At 39.7% G+C, this 27,375-nt stretch overlaps 1 protein-coding gene across 6 annotated transcripts in view; it reads right to left on the bottom strand.

Annotated features, from left to right (window-relative positions):
* Positions 1 to 27,375, bottom strand: part of LOC122796606 (ubiquitin thioesterase otulin-like) — a 1,420,501-nt gene that overhangs the window by 1,060,954 nt on the left and 332,172 nt on the right. The window contains exon 1 of one of the 6 annotated variants that reach the window (XM_044065215.1): positions 4,546 to 4,682. The exons of 4 other annotated variants lie outside the window; for them this stretch is intronic. The gene's annotated coding sequence lies outside the window, so the exon portion shown is untranslated. Of the gene's footprint in view, positions 1 to 4,545; positions 4,683 to 27,375 lie in introns of those variants that run through there. One more of the 6 variants, XM_044065216.1, reaches the window with a different exon arrangement.

The raw sequence follows: 27,375 nt of genomic DNA, 5'->3' as shown, positions 1-27,375 counted from the left end.
AAATATTAAGGTTGCTGCAGATACTACTATTTCTGATTCACTTCCCTATTTCAGACTTTACTCAGCTACTACCACTGTACCTTTAAATCTTGCATTTCTATAAGAAAAGAGTAATCAGACTTCTCAAGATTAATTTCTTGCAACTGCAGACAGGTTGTCAGCAATGAGAAAAAAAAAAAAGCTACAACTTTGCATTAGTATTTGTACATTCCATTTAGAAGTCAATGTAAATAGTCTGTGTGACTTTTTTATTGAGAAGTATCTACAAATCCTTCCCTGCTACCATCTTCTGTCAATGTGTGACTTTTGACAAAGGTAAGAAAAGGACAAGGGATGGGAAAGAACTGCAAATGATACCCTTTGGCTGCCACATCCCTTGCCTTGAAGAACAAGAAGAAAGGCAAACTAAAAAGTGCAAAGCTGCCAGAAAAATTACTTCAAAAATTATACCATATTTTGAAAGTGTGCGCCAAAATCTTTTTTGGTTGAAGAAAAATGAAGTATTCATTTAGAGAAGAGCATTATGGGAGCTGTGGTAGCAATTATCAGTCTGGCAAGGTTTTGTGTGTCAAACACTTCTAATGCCTATAGCATCACTCCCATACTTCCATCTGTTCCTGCAGCCAGAAAAACACAAACTCAGATCAAAGGTATGTCTGAATGTATATTATTAATACAGAACACAGAGAGGAGACCACTTTTCAAAATATAATTCAAGCTGAATAACATTTAAAAATATCTTTGTAAAAGTGTCCATAAGGTATCTTATATTCTGAAAATGAGTGCATAAATCACTATTTTAAACGATTAATGAAATAAACTGCTTCACAGCAGGATTCCTGAAACATAAGACATTTTAAGTAGAAATAATGGCACACAAAACTTCCTCCTTCTAAGACAAGAAGCACAGCTTCTGAAACATAGATGGCTAAAGAGGAGACAAGTATTCCCAGAATACAATTCAAAATCTTTGTTGGAACAAGGAAATTCACTGTGGCATTCACAAGGAAAATTATAAGTCAAAATGAAAACACATTCATTTTCTAATGAAAATGTAAAAGATGGCATGAAGCTCTCTCAAAGCTATCTAAAAAGACTGCTGCAAACACCATTAAGAAAAAAGAAACGGGAGTGACCAATTTCTCTATCACATCACAAGCACTGCATAACATGAAGGCCATGGTTATAGCTGAATGTGCCTTCAATAAGCCCTGGATGAGAAATCTGCCATGGTATGCTACAACCTGGGAATGCATTCTCTCAAAGTCATAACCCGGGGGCAAAGATGCACCCCCTGGAAAAAAGAAAAAAAAAAGAGAAGATGAAAAGGAAACAGTTATAATAAAAATGTGCCTCTTGCAAACTATTTCCAGTTAAATTCAGCACCTTTAAAGCTGTAAAGCAGTACAAAGTATATCTGGAAAAAAAGGACACCTCAACACCAATGTTACTTATATTGTTAGTTGGCCCTAGAGTCTGTGTTTTATTGTATACAACATACTTCACAGTGTAAGTTTTGCATTGTTTAATACACTCCCCCACAAGTTAACCTTTATAGTCAAATACAGGCACTACAGAGATATGGCTATTCCTACAACATTCTCATTTCTTTATAAACAAATGAAGTACATATGCACTGACAAAGAATGCTGAAGGAAAAAAAAAACAAAAAAACAGAGGATTAGGGTGTGCTCATTTACTATAAGGTATGCCAAAAATCAGCAATCAGGTAGGAAATACTCAAGTCATACAAGATTAGTGGTATAATTCAAGGGTCAAATCTGAGGCTGGTGAGGTTTAATAAGCAAACGGCAGATACAACTCTCAGGAATGAAATAATGTTTTTTCTTTTTTTTTCCTGCTTCCCCTTCCCTTGACCTCTAAGATCCTATCACCCACTGAACTTGTTCGTTCTCCCAGGCCTTCAGTGATCTAAAATGTCAGGAAAAAAGCTAGACAGAGTAACTATCATCCACTGTGTGCTAAAGAGATTTTCAAATATTCTGAACATTCCCATTTGGCTAGCAATATGTTGGCCCCTGTGTAAATGCAGGCTTCTGGACACCACCAATTTTCAGTTTCAGTGCATGCATGTTCCTTGGTGGGCTCATGCTCCTTGAGTACAGAGTTGCAGGACCTGCAGTACCTGTTCTTTCCAGGATGGCCAAGCCACTGTCAGCTGCTCATTCCGATCTTGTCCTAGCTGGTTCGTACAGTACCCAGGTAGACAGTCAAAGCCAGTTCACTGGGGGATAGTCAGAGCTATCCACTATTTCATAGGTCAGCACTAGGCTAGCTGCCCTCACTGGGTCATTTTAAGTCTAACCAATTTCTCTTTTTTCTCTCCCATCTGGTTATAGATTGGCCTTACCCATCCCATGGTCAGTAATTAAATATTATCCCTAATGAAAACAACTGGGATCATAGCATAAATAACTTGAGGGGGACCTATGTATGGGATAAAGTATGAAGCCAGGCCAGAACTCAAAATAAAAACAACTGTGATTCATTCACCGAAGACATTAGGAACTGGGCAACTAAAGATATTGGGGGACAAGCAGAGAAAGGATCTTGTGAAGCTAATGGAGCAAAGGTAGAAAAATCAATATAAAGCTATCAAGTGCAAAGTTATGTACTCTGTTTTTACCCTACATTCATTTTCTGATCATGTGCTTTATCCAGTTTAAAAATGTAATATAGTCAAAGGCATCTCAGTACTTAATAAACACAAAGCAGAAAACTAATCCTTGATAAGGCACCAGTGCCAAGGGATATGTGACACACACAACACACATGGAATGTGTGCCTATAGCGTTTCCCCGTGATGTAGGGGGAAAACAGAGCTCCTGGCAAAACCCATGTTGACCCAGAAAACACCTCAGCCAACAACACTTTGCTTTCAATAATCCTAAATAAAACCCGCGGTGGTGGTGCTGCAGTAGCGTTGTTGCCTCACAGTAAGACGCTGCCCGGTTCGATTCTCAGCTAAAGCATCTTCTGCGTGGAGACATGGGTGAATGGGCGTACCTTCGTTGAAGGATGTGCGTCAAGGCTGGTAACTCGGCACGTAAAAATCAACTACCAATCATTTAGCGGACCAGAGTTCCGCTATGGCGATCCATAACCGGGAAAAGCCGAAAGACACAACAACTAAGGATATTACAAACAGGAAAAATGTTGGCTGCCACGCAGGAGGAGTAGGAGTAAAAACAAGCCTACATACCATTACAATGCAGGAAATGAACTACTAGCAGCATAGTTAGAAAATGTGACAAGGGCCAGAAGAATGCTGGAATGTACAGCTCAAAAACTGTAATCTAGGGGCAGTGAAGTCGCAATTTCATTAGGCCACACCCAGAATACTGTTCTTCATTTTTGGGACCATTGAAGGAAAAAGAAAGGAAAGTGGCTTCAGGAAGTCCAAAGAAAGCTTAAAAAATTATAAGGGGGAAAGATCAGTTGTAACGTGAAGCGGTTATAGAGTTTGGGAATGTCCAATATGGAAAAGAGAAAGCAGGACATGAGGGGCCTGCAGATTTTGAAGAAAGGATGACAGAAGAACACACCAGTGGAAACAAAGCTAAATTTAGAATGGAAGCAAGAAAGCAGTATTTCATAGATAGGACAGTGGAGAAAATGGGTGAAGTTACCAAAAATGATGGTGGAACAGAACAAAAAATTATGTCAGGTTAGTGTGGTAAAGGTGGAATAAACGTGGAAACTAAATGGGAGGGGGTGGGGCAGATATAAGGAGCTAACTGTAACACGCAGAATACATACAGCTATTGGTCATTTTCTGTTCACATAACTGTATATTGGTATGTACGCATGTACTTGTTTACAAATCTGAGGAATCAATTTCACAATACCACAGCAATTTATAAAACAAAATACTACACTACCAAAAACAAACCGAAATCTCCCTCAACACAACTGTAGTGTAATTTACCTCCCACTTTAATCAGTGACATACAAAACTACTTTCTTAAAATGTCTTCATCTTTTTCACAAGCAGACTCAGTCATTACATTTTTCACTGATGAAAACTTTCTGCTGCTAAGAAGCATGATTTACTTTAATGGCATGTGATACTTTTTATATGTAAAAGCAAACCCCATTTAGTGTTTTTCCTTTCTTGCATTACAAAAGCATTATATATTTGAATAAATGCATCTTATAGCAAGCCATTTTAATCAGAAACCAAACTTTAGAAACTACAAGCACAGCAGTTCTAGTTTTACTTCTGGTGAGTTTCTAACCTTTTTACAGTCATTGTTTCCATTAATTATTAACACAATAACTATATTAACTGAAATACATTATTAACAAACTATCTTCTGATCTGTACTCAGGGTACTGGCATTTTTACACACCGTGCATTTCTTCTTTGTTGTTTACTTACTCAAGCAACAATAAAACTATCACCATCAAGCAAACTGTGTGGGGCAGCTTTTCACAACTACTTTTAAATAACAAAATGTCTATAGTATTGTAATAAAACTCTGTAATATTAAACTAAACTATAAGAAAGAAGCAAATACATACAAAATGTTTTCTGCATCAGCTCACAGCAAAGAAAAATGTCCTTGTTTTGGTAGCTCCTTCCTGCCAAACTCACACACTAAGATTTCATCTGAAGATAGTGCAACTGTTACTGGGCCATTTTGAACTCAGGAAACACAAACTAGACATCTAGAGTTCCGACTGTGTGAGCCTAACATGCTGGTAAGAAAGATCACAGCTCCTTCTGGTGTTACAAAGAAAAATTACAACCATTCTTTTAAATGCTGAACTTTATTACAAAATCCTAACCATGTGGTTGCATCCCTCTCGAATGTCCCTAATTTTCACTCAAAATTTTGCTCTGCCCCACTTAAAATTGGCAATTTTGAAAGAAAATGTGACAAATTAAACTTATTAAATAATGACATTAATTACAGTTAATAGTGTTGTTTTACTTTAGAAAATGCATGTTAGTTCAGATCGTCCTATTTTGCCAACTTTCTAAGTTAACAGTACTAGTATTAAAAACATGTCCCTGATTATTTCTGGATTTGTCCCTGATTCTACAGTTAAGAGTATTTTATCTTGATTATTGCTAATAAAATCAAGAACTCAGACTTAACACCCTTTTATGTAAAATAGCAGAAAGAACAGTCCACAAACTCCGGGAAGTGGCACACCAAACAAGCTGCAGCTGCACCATCATGAGAATATACAAATAAGATCAAACAGAAACCAAAATATCATGCAGTGCCTTGTAAATTACTGTAACATCAACAAAAGGTCATACTAAGTGTGCATTCTTAAGGTGCTCCACTTTGTAACTATCATTTTGTTAAACAATGAATTTAGGAGAAGGTATACATATACTCTGTTGACAGCTTCAAGTTCACAAGATTTTGACAACTACTAATTAACAAATCTTTAATTAAAAGCAAAGTATACAACAGTTCTCAACATTCCACAGCACAATAAACAGAATGAAATGAACTCTACTACAGCAAATACAATGCATTCACAGCTAGAAATGGATTTGAAGTTGCTTCTATGGCCCAAAAGCAGGAATATTTTGGTGCTTGTTAGCTGGATGGACAAAATGATCCAAAGCATATCCTGTCATTTTACTGTACCTATCTTATCCAAACTGTATTGAAAATGGGACAGTCATGTAGCCTGCATGACTTTCAGAAAAGTGCTTGTGCTCTGGGACTTGTATTCTTGATTACTCAGGCCAACAAAATGTATTTTCTATTATACAATGCCTCCCCTAAAACGTGCACGCTGATTGGCCAGCCCAACCAGCGTGCCCGTTGTAAATCCCTCAATATACTAACGGAAAAAGGTCCGGTCACCTGGACTTTTTCCGTTAGTATAAAACACTGTCTCGCTATGTTAAAAGAGTTTAACATAGCGACACAGGTTTAAAAAAAGCAACTGAGATCTCCGTTGCTTTTTTTAAAGCTGTCTCGCTATGTTAAACTCCTTTAACATAGCGACACAGTGTGTAAAATGCAACGGAGATCTTGCGATCTCCATTGCTTTAAAGTTGTTCGCTATATTAAATGGATTTAACATAGCGAGACAGCTTTAAAATAAGCAACGGAGATATCCGTTGCTTATTTTAAAGCTGTCTCGCTATGTTAAACCCATTTAACATAGCGAAACAGTAAAAAGCAACGGAGATCTTGCGTTCTCCGTTGCTTTTGCCCACAGCTCTGATGTACTGCGCAGGCGCGCAGTACATCAGAACTGCCGCAGAATACCAGCCAGCTGCAGAAGGGCAGTAAAGAGGCATTATACAATGCCATTATTTAAGAAAAGTAATTATTTCTTTTCTTAAATAATGTCATTGTATAATAGCAATAACCCACTTCTGGGTGTGGGTAATGCTGGATTTACCCATGGTTGGCTCGGGACAAAACCACACCAACCGTGGGTAAATCCAGCATTACCCACACCCAGGCGTGAGTTATTGCTATATTAACTCCATATATAAGGGATGCTGGCACCTCCTTAAACACCATCTGCTAAGCTCTAAAGGGGAACGTGCTTAAAGGAGGCAACAGCCTCCCCTTATAACTGGAATTAACAGGACATGCATTCTGCTGATATGGCTGGCTTGTTAGCAATGTACAATGTGAACTTCTTATGTTATGCTGTTTCAGACTGGAACAGTAATTTAACATTGCCTATCCATTTCAGCTCTGCCCCATGTTATTCAAAGGTGAGAAAAACAGAATATTAAAAAAATGCATAAAACATACAATGCCAAAGTGAAGTGCAGCATAAAATAGTAAGAAGTCCATCACCCCCGTGACAAGTCCAAAACAAGGATAAGCTACAGCTTAGAACAATACCATACATCTGTACTACACAGTTTACTTATTTTTTTAATTTGATTTTATTAACTGGGAAAACCCAAATGGGCAAAAACCCATCTTCAGCAGTGACTCTGGGACAAAAGTTACACAATTAAACTGTATGTAGTTCATGAAGCAGCAATGATTTTTTGATCTCCTTAATTCAGAAATAAGTATACATATATTTTTATTTATTTCATTTGTTTACCTGGTAGTTGCCGACTGGGCCAGAAGCCAGTTTTCAGCGGAGACCCGGGGAGAAAAGCTCCATAGTATTACTAAAAACAATTTTTGCAACAGAATACAATCCAGGCAACAGTACAGTACAGTACAATCTATAGAACAATACAAGCAATAGTACAAAAACAAGCAATTGCACAATACAAGTACTGGAATAATTTCTATAATAAGCAAAATTAATACACAGATGATAGGAGTAATGCTGAGAACAGTAATAGAAGTGGGTTAATAATTATTCTGGAGAGTGGCAGGAGCATAGCCAATGATTAGTTGGGTGTTCCTTTAGAAATGATTTGAACATAATCTATCACCCCAGACTGTGGTAAGGGTTTTTTGTTACCGTCTCTGAAGAGTGTTCCAGAGTTTGGCTATTTTGTGTGAACAGAAGGAGTCACCATGACTGTTTTGGGAGTTGGCAACCTTGAGTAACAGTTTGTTAGAAGATCTAAGAGTTCTAAGATTGTTACTAGGTTGAACTAAGCAAGAGATTGCAGGGCAGTTGCTGGGGTGATAGATTATTTTGTGGGTCAAGGTTAGCTGATTAAGTAATAAAAGGTTGGGGAGCTCTAGCCTGTCTAACTGTGAGACAGCTGCAGAGTAGTGAGATCTGTGTGGATGATTAGTGGCATATTTAGCAATCTTGTTGTAGCATGATCCTAGGTTGCTGAGGTCCAATTTTCTAAGGCTTGTGAATATAAGTGAACCATACAGGAGGATGGATAGCAGGTGTGTGCGAGTAGTGGCTAACCTGGCATTGGGAGTTAAGTATGGTTTGGCCCTGAATAGGGTGCCTAGTTTGATGTGGATTTTTTTTGATAGTCTGTGCAATATGTATATCAAATTTGAGGTTATTATATATAGTAACTGCTAAAAGTTTGTGGGGTTAGTGGGGTCTATCTTGGTTACCATATGAAGAGGTGATAGAGAAAAGGGGCATGGAAGATTTTGTTTTTTTTTTTTTTTTTTTTTTGTTACTGAAAACTAGTATTTTGGTTTTATCGGGATTTAAAATTAGCTGGTGCTGAGAGAGGTATGTTTCTATGTCCTGAAGAGATGACTGCATTTTTTCTTGTAGTTCTTGGGGTGAGGAGGCAGACCAGATAAGTGTAGCATCATTGGCATACTGTTATATGGAAGCAAGTTGGGTTGCTGAACTAAGATTGATTGTAAATATGATAAAAAGAAGAGGGCTGACTATAGAGCCTTGGGGTATGCCCACAGAGATGGGGAGTAGGGGGGAAGGGAGTTTTCCCATTTTGTAGCCTATTGTCGATTGGAAAGATAGCTATGGAACCAAGTTAGTCTTGGAGGACTGAGGCCTTAGAAAGACAGTTTATTAAGTAGTAGCTGGTGGGATATTTTGTCAAAGGCTTTGGACATATCAAGAAAGATGGAAGAAACCAGCTGGCATTCATTTATGAAGTGATGGACAGTGTTAGTGAAAGCTAGGAGGGCAGTGCTGGTACTGTGTTTAGGTCTAAGGCCGTGCTGAGTACTGGAAAGGAGGTTATTGTTTAGGAAGTAGTTAATGAGTTGGTTGTGGATACATTTTTCTAGGATTTTTGCAAGGGAGAGAGGATGGCTATGGGGCAATAGTTAGTTCTTTGGAGGGACCACATTTGTGGAGGGGTATAATGTGAGATATTTTCCATAGGAGTGGAACATATTGTTCTTTAATACAGCGATTAATCAAGATTGAAATGGGGTAAGCGATAGATGGAGCGGCAACCTTTAGGAATTAATTTGGGAGTTTGTCAACAGCTGTGCAGCAAGGTTTAAGTTTGGTTAAGACAGTCTTTATATAATTAGTTTGGACAGGTGTGATAGTGATGGGGTTATGAATATCTGGGGCAGGGGTGGGGACAGAGAGTGGATGGGTTGGTTGACTGTCTAGGAGGGAGGTGACGGTATTAATGTAGTGGGAGTTGAACTGAGTTGAAATAGGGTCTGTGTTGCTTGAGGTGACTGGGGGAGGGGCAGAGGTATGACCAGGGTTAATGAGCTGGTTGATGGCTTGCCAGAATTTTTGAGGGTTGTTTAGGTGTTTCTGTCGACAGGATAGGAAGTATGTTTGTTTGTCTTTTTTGATCTGTTTCTTTGTTAGGTTTCTTAGTTGCTGCTAAGTTAATAGGTCAGTTTTGTCTTTGGAAGTATGGTACTGTGACCAGGCTTTATCTCTACATTTCATTAGTAATTTGGTGTCTTTGGTTAGCCACGGGATGGGCTTAGTTTTAGTACTCACTTTTCTAGTGGGGACGAGAGTGTTGAGGATTGTAAGGAAGGTTTCATTAAAGTACTGGACAGCAGCATCTAACTGTAGGAGTTTTAATGGTGTCCAGTCACATTGTTGGATTAGGAGATTAAAATTAGTGGGACAGAAGTGTTTCTTGGTAATGATGTATTTATAAATGTCATTGCCTTGTGGATGCACACACTTTCTGTAAAGAAAGGTTGAAGAGTGATTGCTGAGTGACTCAGGTAGGCAACCAGCTAGGTAACTTAGGTTAAGTTTGTTAGTTAAGATCCAGTCTAGTGTTGACTGCTTGTTGGAGTGTTTGTCTATACGGGTCGGACAGGTTATAGTTTGTTTGAAGTTGAAAAGATTTACAAAGTTGGATAGGTTTTTGGTGTGCACGTGCAACAATCCAGATTAAAGTCACCAAGCACAATAGTTTTTTGGGTGAAATTGGTAGCTGTCCAGTAAAGTAGATTTTCTATGCTGGGAAGATTATTGCCAGGAGGAAGATAGGTGGCTATGATAATTACAGCTTTGTTATGGTTGATTTCAAGGCAGATGGTTACTATTTCAGAGATGGATAAATTAGGAGGGGTGCAGGTTAGTTGCATGACGTTGAGGGTGTCTTTAAACATAACAGCAACACCTCCTCCACGTTTGTTAACTCTGTCTAGTCTTATAATGTTATGGCCTGTTGTGAGAATTTCAGTCTAATATGGGCTTTAACCAGGTTTCAGTTATAACAGCTATATCAGGTGAGTAGATGGCTAGAGTAGTGTGGAATTTGCCAGTTTTATTTATGATGCTATGGAGGTTGAGATTTAAAAGGAGCAGATCAGAGTTAGAGGCTTTATAAAGGGGGTGGTAGGGATGGGAATTTGTGCTAGAGTGGATATAGGTTGCAGGTATGGGACATGAGGAAGATAGTACATCTTGAGAGTTGATGTCATTGGGAGCTGGGTTGGGATGGATGTTAGCTTGTAGTTTTATTTTTGTAATGGAGTGTAGTAGGAGAAGTCTACGTTTGATTGTTAGTTTGTGGTATTTGGTGACTGGGGGAACTAGGATGGTGGGTGTGTAAGTGTTTGAGAGGTGGAGAAGAGAGAGGTTGTGTTAGTAAAGAGTTGTGGGTTAATGCTAATATATGTGTGGCATTCTGAGTGGAGTGTGGATAGTGTTAGTGTTGGTGAGTGGAAATGTTTGACTTGGTATGAGTGCAGGGAGGTGTAGGTGAGGTAAATAAAGTAGAGAAGCAGAGTATTAGTAAGAATGGAGAAGAGGAAGTGCATGGTCTGTGGGTGGGGTGGTTGAGTAGAGTGAAAGAGATGAGAGGGGTGGAGTGGGTTGGTGGAGATTCTGGGAAGATAGGCTAGATTGGGTGGGGAGTTTAGGGGTGTATGTTTAGTACAACACTAGCAAAAAATTAAAATTAAATACAAACATTTATATACTAAATACTTTGAGGATAATAGGGAGCTGCAAAAAGGAACGTATTCGTCGAGTACTATGTTAGATGAAAAAATTGTAAAGAAATAGTTGTGTTTAAGAGATACCACTGACAGTATATCTAGAAGGAAAGTTAGTGGAGCAGGGCTATAGACATTGATGTAATTAGTCTGTATCAAAGAAGTAAAGACTGAAAAGTATAAATGTGGTTAGTACGAATATATAGATGGAGGCAGATATGCTATGTAGGTAAAATTAAGGAGGAAGTTGAAGTTATTAGCAATAATGGTCTACAGAGCAAACTAACCAGGACAGCAAGAAAGGCAATGCCAAGTTTGCTATAGGTGTTCCTTAACCTGGGTTTTGAATGCATTTAGATTTTCTACCTACTTCAAGTAAGCGGGGGTTGAGTGCCAGAGTTTTGAGACATAGTGTGAGTATAAAGAGTCTCCAAAAGTGTAGTATGACTTACTGGTTGATATTAGTTTGTTGCTTGAGTACAGGTCTTCAGCTGGATGATAGTATTTTAGAGTGGTCTTTAGTGCTGAGCATTTGTTTAGAGAGTACAAGAGGTTGTGTGTGGTGATCAACTGTGAGTAGCTAAGCTGGTTAGGAAGTTCAAGCCAATCTAGTTTTAATGATAGGCAGTGATGAGATCTATTATTTATTTATTTAGTTATTTATTTCAGTTTGATGACCAGGGAAGTCCACTGGGCCTAAAAAGTGCCCTTTTTCAGTGGGGGCCCGAGGAGAAAAGCTCCAGTAACAATGACAATCATATTAGCATAAACATATACAAAGCAAAGAAGTCATACAGCTTTATGCAGCATTCTACAGTAAAAAAATGTTTACATTCTACAATAATAATAAAATTGTAGAGTCATTAACAGTGAATTACAACTGAAATTTTACATTCCACAACAATAGTAGTTAAAATTTAGCAACAGAGCAGTCTAAGGTCTGTTTGGTGGTTTCCTGTAATTTAGTTATGGATGAAGTGGAACAGATGAAGGTGGAATCATCGGCAATCTGTAGGAGGTTGGCCAGTTTAGTAGTGATATTAAGCTTCTTAAGAAGATGTTCAACAGAAAGGTGCCCGGTATTCATTCTTGAGGACTCCTGATGGAGAGAGGCTGAAATTCTGACAGATGTTGTTGCCATTTAACTGCTTGCTGCTAACTGGATGCGTAATTGTGGAACCAGGAGGCGGGGAGTGAAAGTCCTAGTTGGGCAAGTTTAGAGAGGAAATTTTAGTGGGAGACAGTATCAAAGGCTCTGGAGAGGTCAAGGACAAGTAAAGAAGCTAAAGAGCCCTAAACTGCCCTCATTTCTGTTTTGATTAACAGCATTAGTGAAAATTAAGGAGAGATGTTGTGGTATTATGTTTGACCTGAACCTATTTTGGGTTTAACAAAGGAGATTGAGTGAGGTTATATGTTGTATGAGCTGCTTGAATATACTTCCTTAGGATTCTTGAGAGAAGCAATTGGCTAGCTACTGGTCTATACTTTGTTAACTCAGTTGACTTTATGAAGTGGTAATGTATAGGATTCTTTTCAAGGTGGACAGGGCATGTTTTCCTTAATTGATCAGTTTTGTCACAGTAGAGATAGGGAAAGCTATTGTATCAGCAGCATTTTTTAGAAATTTAGTTGGAAGTTTGGCAGCAGCTACAGTTATTAGTTTTGGACAGAAGCCTTCTTATGGTTGGCACAGAGTAAAAGGATAAGGACTGACTGAGGTTAGATAAATCATTGGGAATTGAGGGGTGAACTGGTGTTATCATCAATCATGGAAAGTACTGTTGGGACAAATCTGGTCATCAAATAAAATAGCTAATGAATCATTTTTGTTAGTAATAGTAGGACAATGTGTGGTAGTTTGGCCTGGGTGTATTAGTTTGTTTAGGGATGAGCAGGTTAAATTTGGATTATTTTGATATTTATTTTGGGGGTCGCCGAGTAAGATTTTTTTTTTCTGTTTTAAAATGGAGCATGGTGAGGCTTATCAGATGCCTGAAGATTTGGAAGGTGGATTATGTTTTGTTTTTATACCGTTCTTTACATGCTTTGTCCTTTTGCAGCATAAAATATTTGGTTTCTTTTGTTAGCCATGGTGCTTTTTTAGATTTTACCCTTTTTTCTCTGACTGAGGCTAATTCAATTAGAATTTTAAAGAACATGCACTTAAGTGGATGACTGCTTCATCTATGGGCACTGTTCTCAGTATGTTCCAGTTGTGGACAGTCAGGGATGAGATGAAATATTGCTCTGTCAAATCTTGTTAGATTATGTACTTGATTGTAAACAAAACATTAGGGTTTATTAAACTTTTTTTTATTACAGGGTTGGGAGATGGTCACTGAATGCATCTGGTAAGCATCCAGAGGATTTCACTTTGTCTGGTTTGTTTTTTACAATCCAGTCAAGTATGGACTCCCTGTTAGTGTTTCTGTTGTGTCTGGTGGGGGAATTTATCGGCTGGGTAATAACATTTATTAATTCCTTGGGGTTGCTGCAGTTTAGAGACTGACAGTCTTTATTTAGATCACCTAACATGAAGGTTTTCTGGAGGATGTTGCCAGTCATCCTGTGAAGGATTTGGTACTAATGTTATTGACTGGTTGAGTATAAATTGTTGAGGTACATATGGACTTTCTTTTGCTGATTTTGAGGTGAGAGAGTAGAATTTTGGCAATTGCTGAATTTTGTAATATTTACGTTGGTTGGGTAATTCTAAGGTAGCTGCCTGCTTTTAATATCAAATCTGGAATGATCTGTAAGGAGCTCTGTTGCTCAGGTCATGTCAAATTATAACTAAGAGGTTGCTGTGGATTTTACATCTAATTATTTTTTTTTTCAAATCTCCTGTATTCTTTAATATGACAGGAAAGCAGATGTTTACCATTTTGGTCACCACAATACTTAACATTCCTTTGACAAAATGTGAGACGGTTTACTGTAGCTCTAACATCTGGAAAGACTAAGTGGAAGGGAGGTATGATCAACAAAAATCTGTATAAAAAATAGTACACACACACACACAGTCACACACACACACACACACACACACACACACACACACACACACACACACACACACACACACACACACACACACACAGATACACACCTGTATTTTGGCAGAAGCAAAAAACATGCTTTTCCTTGCACAGTACTTATCCAAAGCATGTGGCTCATACTGCAGTATGTCCGTGTATACACTGGAGAGTGTCACTTACACTGAGAGCAAGCCTTTTGTAATCTGGTCCCTGGTGTGAGCTTGCTTTATAGATAGGCCTTATACTGGATTAAGTCACTTATACCCAGAGTAAGTGAGAATCGGGGTAGGCTTACATCAGAGTAAGTCACGTATACTAAGAGTAACAATAAAACATGAACAATGTGAATAAAACTTAGTAAGAAATACTTCAGAAGACTTAAATTAATCCTGAAAACAGCACTGACATCTAGGAACAAAATCCAGGCTCTTCCTGTCCTAACTTACAATTTTGGAGTGACTGATTGGCCCCAAAACATGTTAGATAGATTAGAAAGGAAAACAAGAAGGATGCTTTATGCTCACCAAATGATTTATAAAAATCAGTGCATACCAAAATTATATATTTCACGTTCCGAAGAAGGGACGGGCCTCCTTGAAATTGATTATATGTACAGATCTGCAATCGTGGGACTCCACACACATCTGCTGACCTCATAAGACCTAAACGTAGTGAAAGTTTTGAAACATGAGGAAAATAAATCTAAGATGACTTCTCTGCTTAATTTAGCAGAAGCTTATTGGCGCCAAGCAGGAATGGAAATCAAACCAGAAGTAGATATAAATCAGGCAGAAAGTGAATGTGCCAAAAAAAAAAAAAAGAAAAAATATAAGGTGAAGGATCAGATGAGAACGCAAGAAATGTGGAAAAAGCATAAATATAATTGCAAGTATAGAAAATTTTTGGAAGAATCTCATGTTGATCAGGAATGAACATAGGAATGGTTTAGGAGAGGCAACTTAAAACCAAGAGATGAAAGGTTAATACTGGCTGCATACAAGTTGGTTTATAAAGTCCACTGAACATGTGGGAGAAACAGACAAATGTGGTTTTGTAAAACAAAATTTGAAACAGCTGCACACCTCATTGCTGGTTGTGACATACTAATGGCAGAAGGACTGTATACTGAAAGGGATAATAATGTGCCGAGATTGTTGCACTGGGGATTGTGCAAACATTATGGTACTGAAGTGGCAAAAAAAGTACAGTTGTATACATTTACCATAAATGTAGATGTTAGAGTGTATTCACTGTTGCAGTCATCACATTTGGGTTATCTGCTTGCAGTAGCCCTCAGTCGGCCTGATTAACAAAGTCTTGGGTCCTGCGTTGGTTGCTGTTTCTTCTTCCGTGACGTCAGGTTATCAGGGATATAAAACGTGCAGCAGACGCCATTACATCAGTTTTTCTTGCCCCAGATGTCAGGTGTCCCCTTAATGGGAAGCAATAAAATATTTATATAGATATATATATATATACACACACACACACACAAGGATATACCTCCAATAAAAAATCAAATACACCAAAAAGCTTTTAAGTATAGAAAAGGAGAGTAGAGGTATAGCCAAAAAAAAAAAAAAGTCAGGGGGCTGAAGGGAGGGTAACCAGGACTGTAACACTGAATAAACTCGAACATCTACATTTATGGTAAGTGTACACAACTGTACTATGTTCTTCATGTTTCACTGTTGCAGTCATCACATTTGGGTAGATTCCCAAAGCTAAGGATGGGAGGAGGAATTCAGATAGCATTAGGACCTGCTATAAGGCCCTGCAAGACTGCAGTAGCAAAGTCACATCTGGATTTAGAGAAAATTGGCAAATGGTAATGCTTGGTGAAAGTATGTACAGAACTCCAGGTAGCAGCTTCTAGGATGTCCCTGGTAGGGACCCCTCTGAGAAAGGCTGTAGAGATAGATGCAGCCCTGGTTGAATGGGGTCAGATCCCCTATGGGATAGGTTTTCCATGGAGCTTATGGCAGAAATGAATGCAATGGCCTAATCGTTTAGAAATGGTTTGCTTTGAAATAGCCTTCCCCTCTGTCCCTGCAGCAAATGCCACCAGCAGTTGTTCAGATTTCCTTTGAGGTTTAGTCCTGTCCAAGTAAAATCTACGTTGTCTGTGCACATCTAAAGAGTGCAGTATCCGTTACTCCTTTTTTCTGTGGACCAGGAAAGAAGGTTGGCAAATGAATGGACTGATTAAGAGCCACACTGGATACCACCTTGGGCATGAAGGAGGAATTGGTTCTGAGGAACACCCTGTCCGCATGAAAAATGATGAAAGGCTCCACTGCCATAAGGGCCTGTAACTCCGATACCCTTCTTGCTGAAGTGATTGCTAAAAGGAAGGCTGTTTTACAAGAAAGGAATTTTAAATCTGCTCTAGCAGCTGGCTCGAAAGGAGGAAGTGTGAGTTTCTCCAATACAAAGTTAAGGGCCCAGGCTGGAGTTGGGGCTCTTCAAGGTGGTCTTAAATTTTTGGCCCCTGTGAGGAACTGCTTGAGCAATGGATGAGCGAAGAGGGGAGGTTTTATGTTATAATGAGCTGAAATGGCTGAGGCGTGAATTTTGATGGAGGAAAAAGAAAGGCCCTTGTGAAGCATCTCAGTTAAGTATTTTAAAATCTGAGGTTAAGTTGGGCGCTGCTGCGCTCATCCCTTGAGATTGGTTCCAGGCACAGAATCTTTTCCATTTTTCAGCATAGATTTTCTAGTACTATGTCTCCTTGCCTCTAAAATGATATCCATCACTGGTTTACTGAGGGGATGGTAAAGGAGAGATTAGGTAATAAGCCAGGCTCAGGCTACTAGGTTCAGGGTTTGAAGCTGAGGGTGCAGAATCTGGTTCTCCTGCTGAGACAGCAGGGTAGGGGGTCTGAGGCAAGTGCCATGGGGCCAACAGTGACACACTGGGCAAGAGGGGGTACCAGTGTTGGCGTGGCCAGTCTGGTGCAATCAATATCATCCTTGGTTTGTCCTGTTTGATCTTTAGTAGTACTTTGGAGAGGAGAGGCAGAGGAGGAAAGGCATAAGCTGAAGGACAGAGCATCCACTTTCCAAGCTTGTTTGTGGGGAGTCCTTGTGCAAAATTTGTCCAATTGGTAGTTCTGGGGGAAGGCAGACAGGTCTATATCTGGGCTCCCCCATTTGTTCGTCAATATGATGAAAATCTTTGGTTCCAGTTTCCACTCGTGTGGGTCCATGAGGTTTCTGCTTAGTCCGTCTGCCAGTGTGTTTAGTTTTCCTGGCAGGAATTGAGCTTGTAGATGCACTTGGTAGCTCAAGGCTGTGTTCCACAATGCCACAGCTAGTCTGTAGAGGGGGGAAGAATGGGTACCCTCCTGCTTGTTTATGTACCACATAACAGTGGTGTTGTCCGTCTTTACCATTAATTGTCCTGGAAGAATGTGGTCCTTGAAGGCTGTCAGAGCATTCAGTACAGCTAACATTTCTTTTTGATTGATATGCAGGTGCATTTGACTTGGGTTCCATTTGCCCTGAATGCACTTCCCTGCCAGGTGAGCCCCCCATGCATAGTCTGATGCGTCTGTTAGGGTTTGGGGTGGCAGGGGGTAGAGTGAATGGTAGTCTCTTGTTTTCGTGGCAGGCCTCTGCCCACCAAAGGAACTCTAGGCGTAGGCAAGGAATGATAGGAATCATTGCTTCTAGATCTTGAGAATGTTGACACCATAGGCTTTTTAGATACCATTGTAGTTTCCTCATATGCAGTCTTGAATATGGAATTAGAAGAATGCTAGAGGCCATGAACCCCAAGGCTTGCAGTATTTGCCTTGCAGATAGAAGGGTTTTTGTGGCCACTAGTTTGAAGTAGGTTGTCAAATTAATTTGTTTCTCTGGAGTGAGGAAAGCCATCTGTGAAGTTGTATTCAAGCTTGCTCCCAGGAATATAACTTATTGACAGGGTACCAGATGTGATTTATTTTCATTTATGGTGTACCTCAGACAAGTTAGCACCCTTTGTACAAAGGCCAGATGATTCAAAAGTATGTCCTGGCTTTCTGCCTGAATTAAACAATCGTCCAGGTATGGGTATATTTGAACATTTCTTTGCCTGCAAAATGCAATGACTGGAGCTAGGCACTTTGTGAATATCCTGGGTGCAGTAAATAAGCCAAAGGGCAGTGCAGAGAACTGATAGTGCGTGTAGCCTGCTTTGAAGTGTAGGTATCATCTGCAAGATTCCCTGATTGGGATGTGTAGGTATGCTTTAAATCAAGTGTTGCCAACCAGGCATCTTTGCCTAGCATAGGAAGCAACTGGTGAAGAAGAATCAGCATCTTGAATTTTGGAATCACCAAAAAGGTGTTTAGAGTAGACAGGTCCAGGATAGGACACAATGAATTGTCTTTTCTGGGTACCAGGAAAAGTCTTGAGTAGCAACTTTGTCCCTTTTCCTCTTCTGGTACAGTTTGAATAGCCTTTATGCTTAAGAGAGAGAGAGAGTACTTGCTTTTGAGCCTCTGCCCACTGATTTGGAGGTAGATTTGGCCAACTGTTTGGGGTTGGTAACGTGTGGAAGTGAAATCTGTATCCTTGGGACACTATATTTAAAACCCATTTGTCCAGGGTAATGAGTTCCCAGTTTTTTGCATGTAGAGCAATCTTTCCCGCCAAAGGGGCAGTTAGCTGAGAAGTGCTTGGAAGTTTTAAAAAGAAGTCATTGAGACAGTTTAACATAGGGGGGGGAGTTTTACTACTCCCAAATTTGGAAGTGGCCCCCCACTGCTTAGTCCTGTGCATACTTTGGGACTGGAGCCTGGGTGCTCTGCTAGATCTGGGTTTGGACTGAGAAGGCCTGGAAGTGGCAGGAAAGGACCAATTCTTAGAAGGCCAATGCCTACTAAATCTTGGAGGTTGTACTTGTAAGAAATCTTTAACAGTTTGCATAGATTTGTTTTTTTCCTCCATCTTTTTAAGAACTTCTTCTGCCTCATTGCCAAACAGGCGGTCCTGATTTAAGGGAGCATCCAGTAATTTTGCTTTAACATCATCTGGCAAGTATTTCTCCTTACGCCAAGCATGCCTTCTAAGTACAGACGCAGTGACAGCAGCCCTGCAAGATGCCTCTAGTGAATCAAAACCACATTGCAAAGTATGTTTTCCAACTTGTTCAGCAGAATGCATTAAATCCTGTAAATCTTTATTTTCAGCACAATCAGGAATCAACATCATTTTCTGTTTAAGCAATCTAGTAATATGATACTGACACTTTAACATATGAAACTGGCAGTTTAAGGCCCTAATGGCCAAAGCTGCAGAAGTGTATATCTTCTTACCCCCATCTATCCAGTGCCCTGGAGTCTCTATCAGAGGGGGTAGGATTTTTGGCAGTAGTAGCTTTAATGCCCTTGGGTCCCTGTGAAATGGTCTCAGGATCCGCAGTAGGATTTTTGAAAAGGAACTTGTGAGAGTCAGGAACCCTGTAATATCTATCCGGTTTTCTGGGAGCAGGAGGCAGAGAGTCAGGGACCAAGCTAGATTCCGAAAAGGCATCATCAACAATGTCTAGTACAGGAGGTATAGCTAAAAGCCTGTGCTGGGGCAGGAGTAAGAAATCCCTAAGCCTCTTTTTAGAATCAGAGAAATCCTGACTTTCTCAACAAAAATGTTCCCTAAGAATATGCAAGGTTTCACCAAAAGAGAAATCCTCCAGGGGTGAGGGGGGAGCAGAGGGAATAGAGTCCTCAGCATCAGAATCCTCAAAGGTAGATAAGGGTAAATCCTGGTCATCAGAGGAAACAGAAATTTCAGAATCCTGGTCAGATGTATCATAAGCAAACTCAGTCCAACGTCTCTTAGAGGGGGAAGGTTGGTTCCCCCGATTAAAGTAATAAGGTCTTCAGCCATTCCTGTCATTTGTTTTTTAGGCATGGGGGCCTGACCATGCAGTCTGGGAGTCAGTTTTCTAGGCATGGTTCGAGTTTTAGGCCTTAAAGAAGAAGAAGATGGCGTCGGTTTAATATGCAAGTCAGAAGGCCTGAATACACACTCAGAAGCAAGTGACTGCAGAGCGGCTCCGGACCCATCCAAGGTAGAGACATCCGCAGGTTCCACAGTTGAAGTATCTCGTGGCATACCGGACTCTGAATGGATCGCAGTAGAGGCCTGCGAATCTGAAGTAGCGGGTATCAGGGGCTGTGATAGCGGCTCACTGAGTACCGGCGAACTAGCTTAGGAGAAGTGTCGTCGGCAGCTTTGGACCTAGGCGGCCTTTCTATGTCTTTATCTTTGCGTTTTTTCAGAATGTCGGTAGTCGGATGGCTTACTGAAGACATATCTGGATAATTGAACCGAGCATCAAAATATTTAGAAGCGAAAATATACCAATGACGGATAGTTTGTGGTTTAAATAAGGCACAAAACCGACAGCGAGGTATGTCGTGGTCAGGGACTAGGAAAGGAAAACAGTATGAATGAAAATCTTTATGAGGTATTTGCTTTCCACAAGAAATGCAATTATTTACTTTTACTGACATCGGTTTACAGCAAGAAAAAGTTTCCCAATGGGGTACTTAACTTTTAGTTGAAGACTTCGGTTTTGAAACTCGAAAACAAACATTTCAGGAGTCGGCCGACCGGCCCTTGCAAACTGCTTCTGCTTTGGGCACCACACAGCAAGAAAGACTGATTTAATGGTGTTGGCTGCATGTTTTATACCCCTGACTACATGACGTCACAAAAGAAGAGACAGCAACCGACGCAGGACCCATGACTTTGTTAATCAGGCAGACTGAGGGCTACTGCAAGCAGATAACCAAAATGTGATGACTGCAACAGTGAAACACGAAGAACATCACTGGAAACAGGAGCCACAAAGCATCATAGAAAATGAAGAAGTCTACATCACACAGGATCATCCAATACCAACAGCTCAAAAGATAGATGCTAGAAAATCTGGTATAGTCATCCAAGAAAAGAAGACAAAAGTAGCATTGGTAATTGAAATTGCCACACCCAGTGACTACAGCGTCTTGCATACAGACACAAAATCCTAAAATATCAGGATTTGCAGGCAGAAACGAGAACAATGTAGAAGAAAGATACTCAGACAGTTAAAATAGTAGCAGGAGCAACGGGTCTTATAAAAAAGAATTTACAGTCGTATTTAGATACGTTACCAATACATGTAACTCCATACGAACTGCAGAAGGAGTCATTACTGGGCAGATTACAGGTGCTGTGAAGAGCACTACTGGCTGACATCAAAAACTGAAACAATACTAATTTCATGAACTTTAATCATACTTTGACTTAGGAATGGGGTCAATTCCAGTCATGGTATTAGAAACCCAAAAGACTTGGAGAAATTAAAAAAAAGAGTTAGTCTTTTGGAATTGGGCCCATACTATATAAAACCACAATTTATAACATAAGAATAAAAAACATTAACTCTGCCCCTGAATGGGATGTTTTCTAACAACTGAAATGCTATTACAGAAAAAAGGTAGGCATTAGTGGTAACTATGAATTTGCACTCAGAATTCAGTGTGCAGCTGCTGTGTTACCTTTGCACCTAAAAGCTCAAACTACTGTTTGCAAATAAATATCCAGATTTGCTGAACAAAAACTGGTAGAAAATATAAACTGTTTCAGATATATAACTATGTACTGATGATATCCATCAACAGACCTACAAGACCATTAGAATGTGACAGACTGCCAAGCTGCATTATACTCAAGATTCCATTCGGTGTACAATACACTTCTGCTCAAGGTAGCAAAATGCATCTCATATCCCGAATTTGTCTTTAGTGTATTATTATTAGTAAATGAGAAGTATAAAATCAGCAAAGTCCCGAAACATGGAGACTGAATTGCTGAAAACACACTTACAGTGGATATAAAAAGTGTACACACCCCTGTTAAAATGCCAGGTTTTTGTGATATAAAAAATGAGACCACAATAAATCATTTCAAAACTTTCCCCACCTTTAATGTGACCTATAACCTGTACAATTCAATTGAAAAGCAAATTTGTTAGGGGAAAAATATAAAAAAATATAAAACGTACAATAAGCTGGTTGCATAAGTGTGCACACCCTTAAACTAATACTTTATATATATATATATATATATATATATATATATATATATATATATATATATATATAAATAAAATTTATAGATAAACTCACAATGGTTATTGCATGAAAGGTTTATGAAACCTCACAGGGAGACTGAGACACAGTGTTTTTATATATAAGCAGCAGGTCCATTATTACAAAATGGTACACTGCCCGATTCAGACATTTTACAGTATTATTCCATTTCCGTAACTGCTGTTGTGTTGAACTTCTGATTAGTTTGCCGATTACAGAAATGGCCTATATATTTTTTATATGCCACACACACTGAGTGGAACAACTGCAATGGTTATGGCCAACTTTTGCATGCTGCTGTAATGAAATCCTTAAGGGTAGATCAGCAATCCTAGGTTTCACTTTCAGTTGTATTATGCTGTAGGTGTAGCAAACGACTTTCATCATGAAATCTCAAAGTAGGATACAAATATGGCCTTTTATGTACAGTCAGAATATCAAATGATTCAGAGATGTTCTATTCCAAATGAAGGCATTTAGCATTATATTCAGTTTCCACTGTGGACTTGTTTTGGAACTCTCTGTATGCAAGGTAAAATAATGGCCTAGAATGCCTTTTTTCTGTGTTCTCATTACATCAGCTAAAAGTCTCAAGTCTTTTGCCATAATTGTCTTCACTTGATACATGTCACAGACTGCAGCAACTAAAGTGGTGCAGCTTTGTATTGAAACCCCTGAGTGAAGAATATCAGTCACAGATGATTATTGTAGCAGAATACAACAGAAGGAGGAAGCTACTACATGATAGAGCAAAATCTCTAAAAGGGAAGGCATCTCTGATCAGTACTAGCAAAAAATTACGATCCCTCATAAAATCCTCTAAGGCCAGCTTCGAGAGAAAAATTGCACAGGACACTAAAGACAATCATAAGGCTTTTTTCAGTTATGTTAGGAACCCGGGATGCAACTCCCAGACTTGTTCTGAGTTGATTCTAAGCAACAAAAAATACACTGAACCCACAGACATCGCCAATATCCTGGCAGACAGGTTCAGTGCAAACTTCTCCACCCCCAAAGAGCAAGTATCTATCCCGGCAGAGTGCAGCCTCCCAAACATCTCTGATGCTCAGGTGAAGGCCGCCCTCTCCAAAGCAAAAAACACTGCTTCCATGGGACCAGCTGGTGTCCCGGGTTGCGTCCTGCATGAACTCCAAGAAGAACTAATCCCTCAAGTAAAACTGCTGTACAATCTCAGCCTCACTACAGGGTATGTGCCCAAAGAATGGCGTACAGCAACAGTGGTCCCACTCCACAAAGGTGGCACTTCTGCGGACCCTGGAAACTATCGCCCCATAAGTCTGACTAGCCTAGTCTGCAAGGCTATGGAGAGGATCATCATGGAACTCATAAACAAAGACATTGGGGACCTACAGACACTAGACCCTACCCAATTTGGCTTCGTCAAGGGCAGATCCTGCCTCTTGAACCTGGTCGACTTCTTCTAAACAGTCACCAAGGCCATAGATGAAGGGAAGGTAGTCCACACAGCCTATCTGGACCTCACAAAGGCATTTGACACAATACCCCACTCGGGCATCATAGATAAGCTATCCAGCCTAAATATAAACCCCTATGTCACAAGATGGGTCGCAAACTGGCTCAAAGACAGAACCCACAGAGTCAGAGTTGCTGGAGCCATGTCAGACTCGAAACCGGTCACAAGTGGCATCCCACAAGGTTCTGTCCTGGGATCTCGCTTGTTCGGTATTTACTTTTCTGAGGTACAGGCCAACGTGGGAGGACTATGGCTCACCAAGTTCGCAGATGACTGCAAACTGGGCGCCATAATCGACTCTCCAGCTGACACAAACATCCTTCAAAAAGGTCTCGCAGAGATGAATAACTGGTGCCAGAGCCATGGTCTAAAGCTAAATGCCAAAAAGTGTATAGTCATACCCTTTGGCAAAAACAATGTGCCCACAAATTACCACATAGGTGGTAACCCATTAAGTACAGAGAAAGTAATTTGGGATCTGGGGACCCAAGTTGATAGCAATCTCTCCTTTGACACCCACATTGCCAAAGTGCCAAAGTGGTTAGAAAGACCTTCTACATAACCCACCTCATCATGAAAGGATTCACATCTAGATCAAGAGAGGTAATTGTGCCTCTTTATTCATCCCTCATCAGACCCATCATAGAATACAATGCCCCCTTTGGGATGTACCTTACCCGACACCTGCAGCAATTAGAAAGACCCCAAAAGTACCTCACCAGGAGGATCAAGGGACTCAAACAGATGCCATATGCTGCTCGGTTAAAAAAACTTCAGCTCTACTCAGTTGCATACTGCCTACTTCGAGGTGATCTATGCCTGACATATAAAGCTATGTCCAACCGAGAATTAATGGACATGCTCCACCTCAGTAAATCTAAATCCCTTAGAGCCACGCGCTCGAGGGACTTGAACCTCAGCACAGAAATAAATAGAACATGCTGGAGGGACAGATTCATAACCCAGAGGCTCCCTTCGCTCTGGAATAGAATTCCAATTCATGTTGGGCAGAGCACCTCACTGACTCTCTTCAAGAAGAATCTTGATGAGTGGATGGGGGATCGTAGGTTTGTCCCGGGGATTACTTCCGTGTCACTATTAGACAGAGGCACAGTAAACTAAACTTTAAAAAGGGCACAGTATACTCAAATCAAGGGGTGGCGTAAGCCAAACACAATCGGGCTAGGCTTATAAATGCCCCAGGGCAGATAGCCTAGTATGAACCTATGAACCTAATACAATGTGGTTACCTCCTGAAAGCTTCATAATGAAATCTGAAAGAGAGACTGAGGCACTGAATTATGCATACCCTTAAACTAATACTTTGTTGAAGCACTTTTTGATTTAATTACAGCATTCAGTCTTCTTGGGTAGGAGTCTATCAGCATGGCACATCTTTACTTGGCAATATTTGCCCACTCTTCCTTGCAAACACACTCCAAATCTGTCATATTGCAAGGGCATCTATTGTGCACAGCCCTCTTCAGGTCACCCCACAGATTTTCTATTGGATTTAGGTCTGGGCAATGGCTGGGCCATTCCAAAACTTTAATTTACTTCTGATGAAGCTATTCTTTTGTTGATTTGCATGTATGTATGTTTGCGGTCATTGTCGTGTTGAAAGGTGAAATTCCTCTTCATCTTCAGCTTTCTAGCAGACGCCTAAAGGTTTTGGGCCAAAAGTGACTGGTATTTGGAACTGTTCACAATTCACTCCACCTTGACTAAAGCCCCAGTTCCAGCTGAAGAAAAACAACCCCAAAGCATGATAGTGCCACCACCATACTTCACCGTGGGGATGGTGTTCTTTTGGTGATGCGAAGTGTGAATATATATCTATAAACGCACACACACATGGTTGTCAACTCATTTGGTTAACAAGTTTGTATGGGTGTAAAAAACTGTGATTGCACAAATGAGGGAATATGCTCATTTGTGTAAATCACATATGGCTGAATTCAAGTTTTATATAGTGTAGGCAATTAAGAATGTGCAAGAAAATTAATATTTTACTGAAAATGTACAAAATCTTAGTGTAGCAGTTAGCGTGCATGTAGTCAGTGTCGTGCATGTTTTGTGTTGTCTATGTTCTGGTCCCATTGTCTTATGTAGGGGTGCTGTTAGGGAAAGGATTTTTAGTAACATAACATCTAGGGTTAGGATTAGGGGTAGATGTGCTAACCCTACCCCTATCCCTACCCCTAACCCCACCCTACACATTATGCTACTAAAACTGCTTTCCCTAACAGTACCAATGCTGAGATGATGCTTGACCTGTGTTTTGTAGTAGGGGTTTATGGACAGCAGCAGAGAGATTTTCAATATTTTGTGATTTACTCTTTTTGTATGTCACTCATTTATGAATTTGCTTTTTTCCCCTCTCATTTGTTGCTTTTTTGTGTTGTCATCCAACCATAATGTAATCACAGACACGCAAACACACAAATACTTATGCATGTAACATTACATACGTGTGTGTGTGTGTGTGTGTGTGTGTGTGTGTGTGTGTGTGTGTGTGTGTGTGTGTGTGTGAATACATAGATATATAAAGATACACACAGATATACATATTTGCCTGTGTATTTTGTATAGCTATAATGTATAACACACGTGTACTGACGTGTGCGTGTGTGTATGTGTGTGTATATATATATATATATATATATAATACATATATATATATATATATATATCTATAATACATATATATATATACACACACACACACATATATATATATATATATATATATATATATATATATATATATATATATACACACACACACATATATATATATGTATGTATGTGTGTGTGTGTATGTGTATAGCAACAGATAAAGTTCCATAACAGCAAGTAACTCTCGTGGCTCATTTTTATCACAAAATGCCATGTATATCTTTATTAATAGACCATCTTTTTATTAGAGGCATTTATCCCTGTCAGCAAGACTTGACATTCAAATCCAAATTTCAGATTTTTTCTCAAGATAAGTGTGTCAGCAGTGTTTTTACTTGATGTTTCTTCCCAAAGACAAATGTATACATTTTAAAATGTTTTTTTTTTTTAGCTTGTAGCTTCTAGTTTTAGTTACTGACTGTCTCTGTTGGTTGGTATCGGACACTAACTTGTTTACACCTTGTAGCCTGCAACTGTCCCTAAAAATTCAAATCAGCAAAGTACAGTTGTGCAAGTACACTTACCACAACAGCAGATGCTCTACTACATCATTGTTGTAGTAATCTAAGTTGTTTGGGTCCTACCCCCTGCCACCAGCCTGCTTTTTCAAAGCATAATGGTGCTCTCCACGTGGTCTGTCAGGAGCTTGAATGGAACTCCATATATAAAGACAGTTACAGCACCAGAAACCTCAGAACTTTCTTGCGCCAAGAAGGGAGGCAACAGCCTTGAAAGAAAAATGATAGGGAATTTAATATAACTGTAACTATATGCACAAGGGTATATACATACCAATAACAACAAAAGTAGGGGACTGGAGCAAGGGGGTAGCTACTGCAACAGTGACCTATTAAAACATTTATAGTTTTGGTACATTTTCTTACATAAGTGTATTATGTTCACTATCAGATCACTACTGTAGTAGCCTGTCGCTTGTCTTGGTTTATAACTGAAGATGAACAGCCGGGGTAGTTCATTTATATGCTTTATTACACAGAAACACATCAGGATGGATAGCAGCAGTACAAAATATAAACCACTGATTGATTAACTGACAGACTACACAGACATGCATGCTTATATCTCAACATCTTACTACAAAATGGCAGTCACGCTCGCACGTGCTCAGTATTTATACACTTGTGAAGCCCATGGAAAGCTTCTTAAAAGCATACATACATACTGATCTATATAGCCTGAAAAGGGAAGAGAAAAATAAATTAAGAACTC

The sequence above is a fragment of the Protopterus annectens genome, chromosome 3.part0 (assembly GCF_019279795.1).
Source record: "Protopterus annectens isolate FY-2018-M chromosome 3.part0, PAN1.0, whole genome shotgun sequence".
NCBI classification, from domain to species: Eukaryota; Metazoa; Chordata; order Ceratodontiformes; family Protopteridae; genus Protopterus; species Protopterus annectens.
The sequence above is the reverse complement of the archived record's forward strand: the minus strand, read 5'-3'. Positions and strand labels throughout refer to the sequence as shown.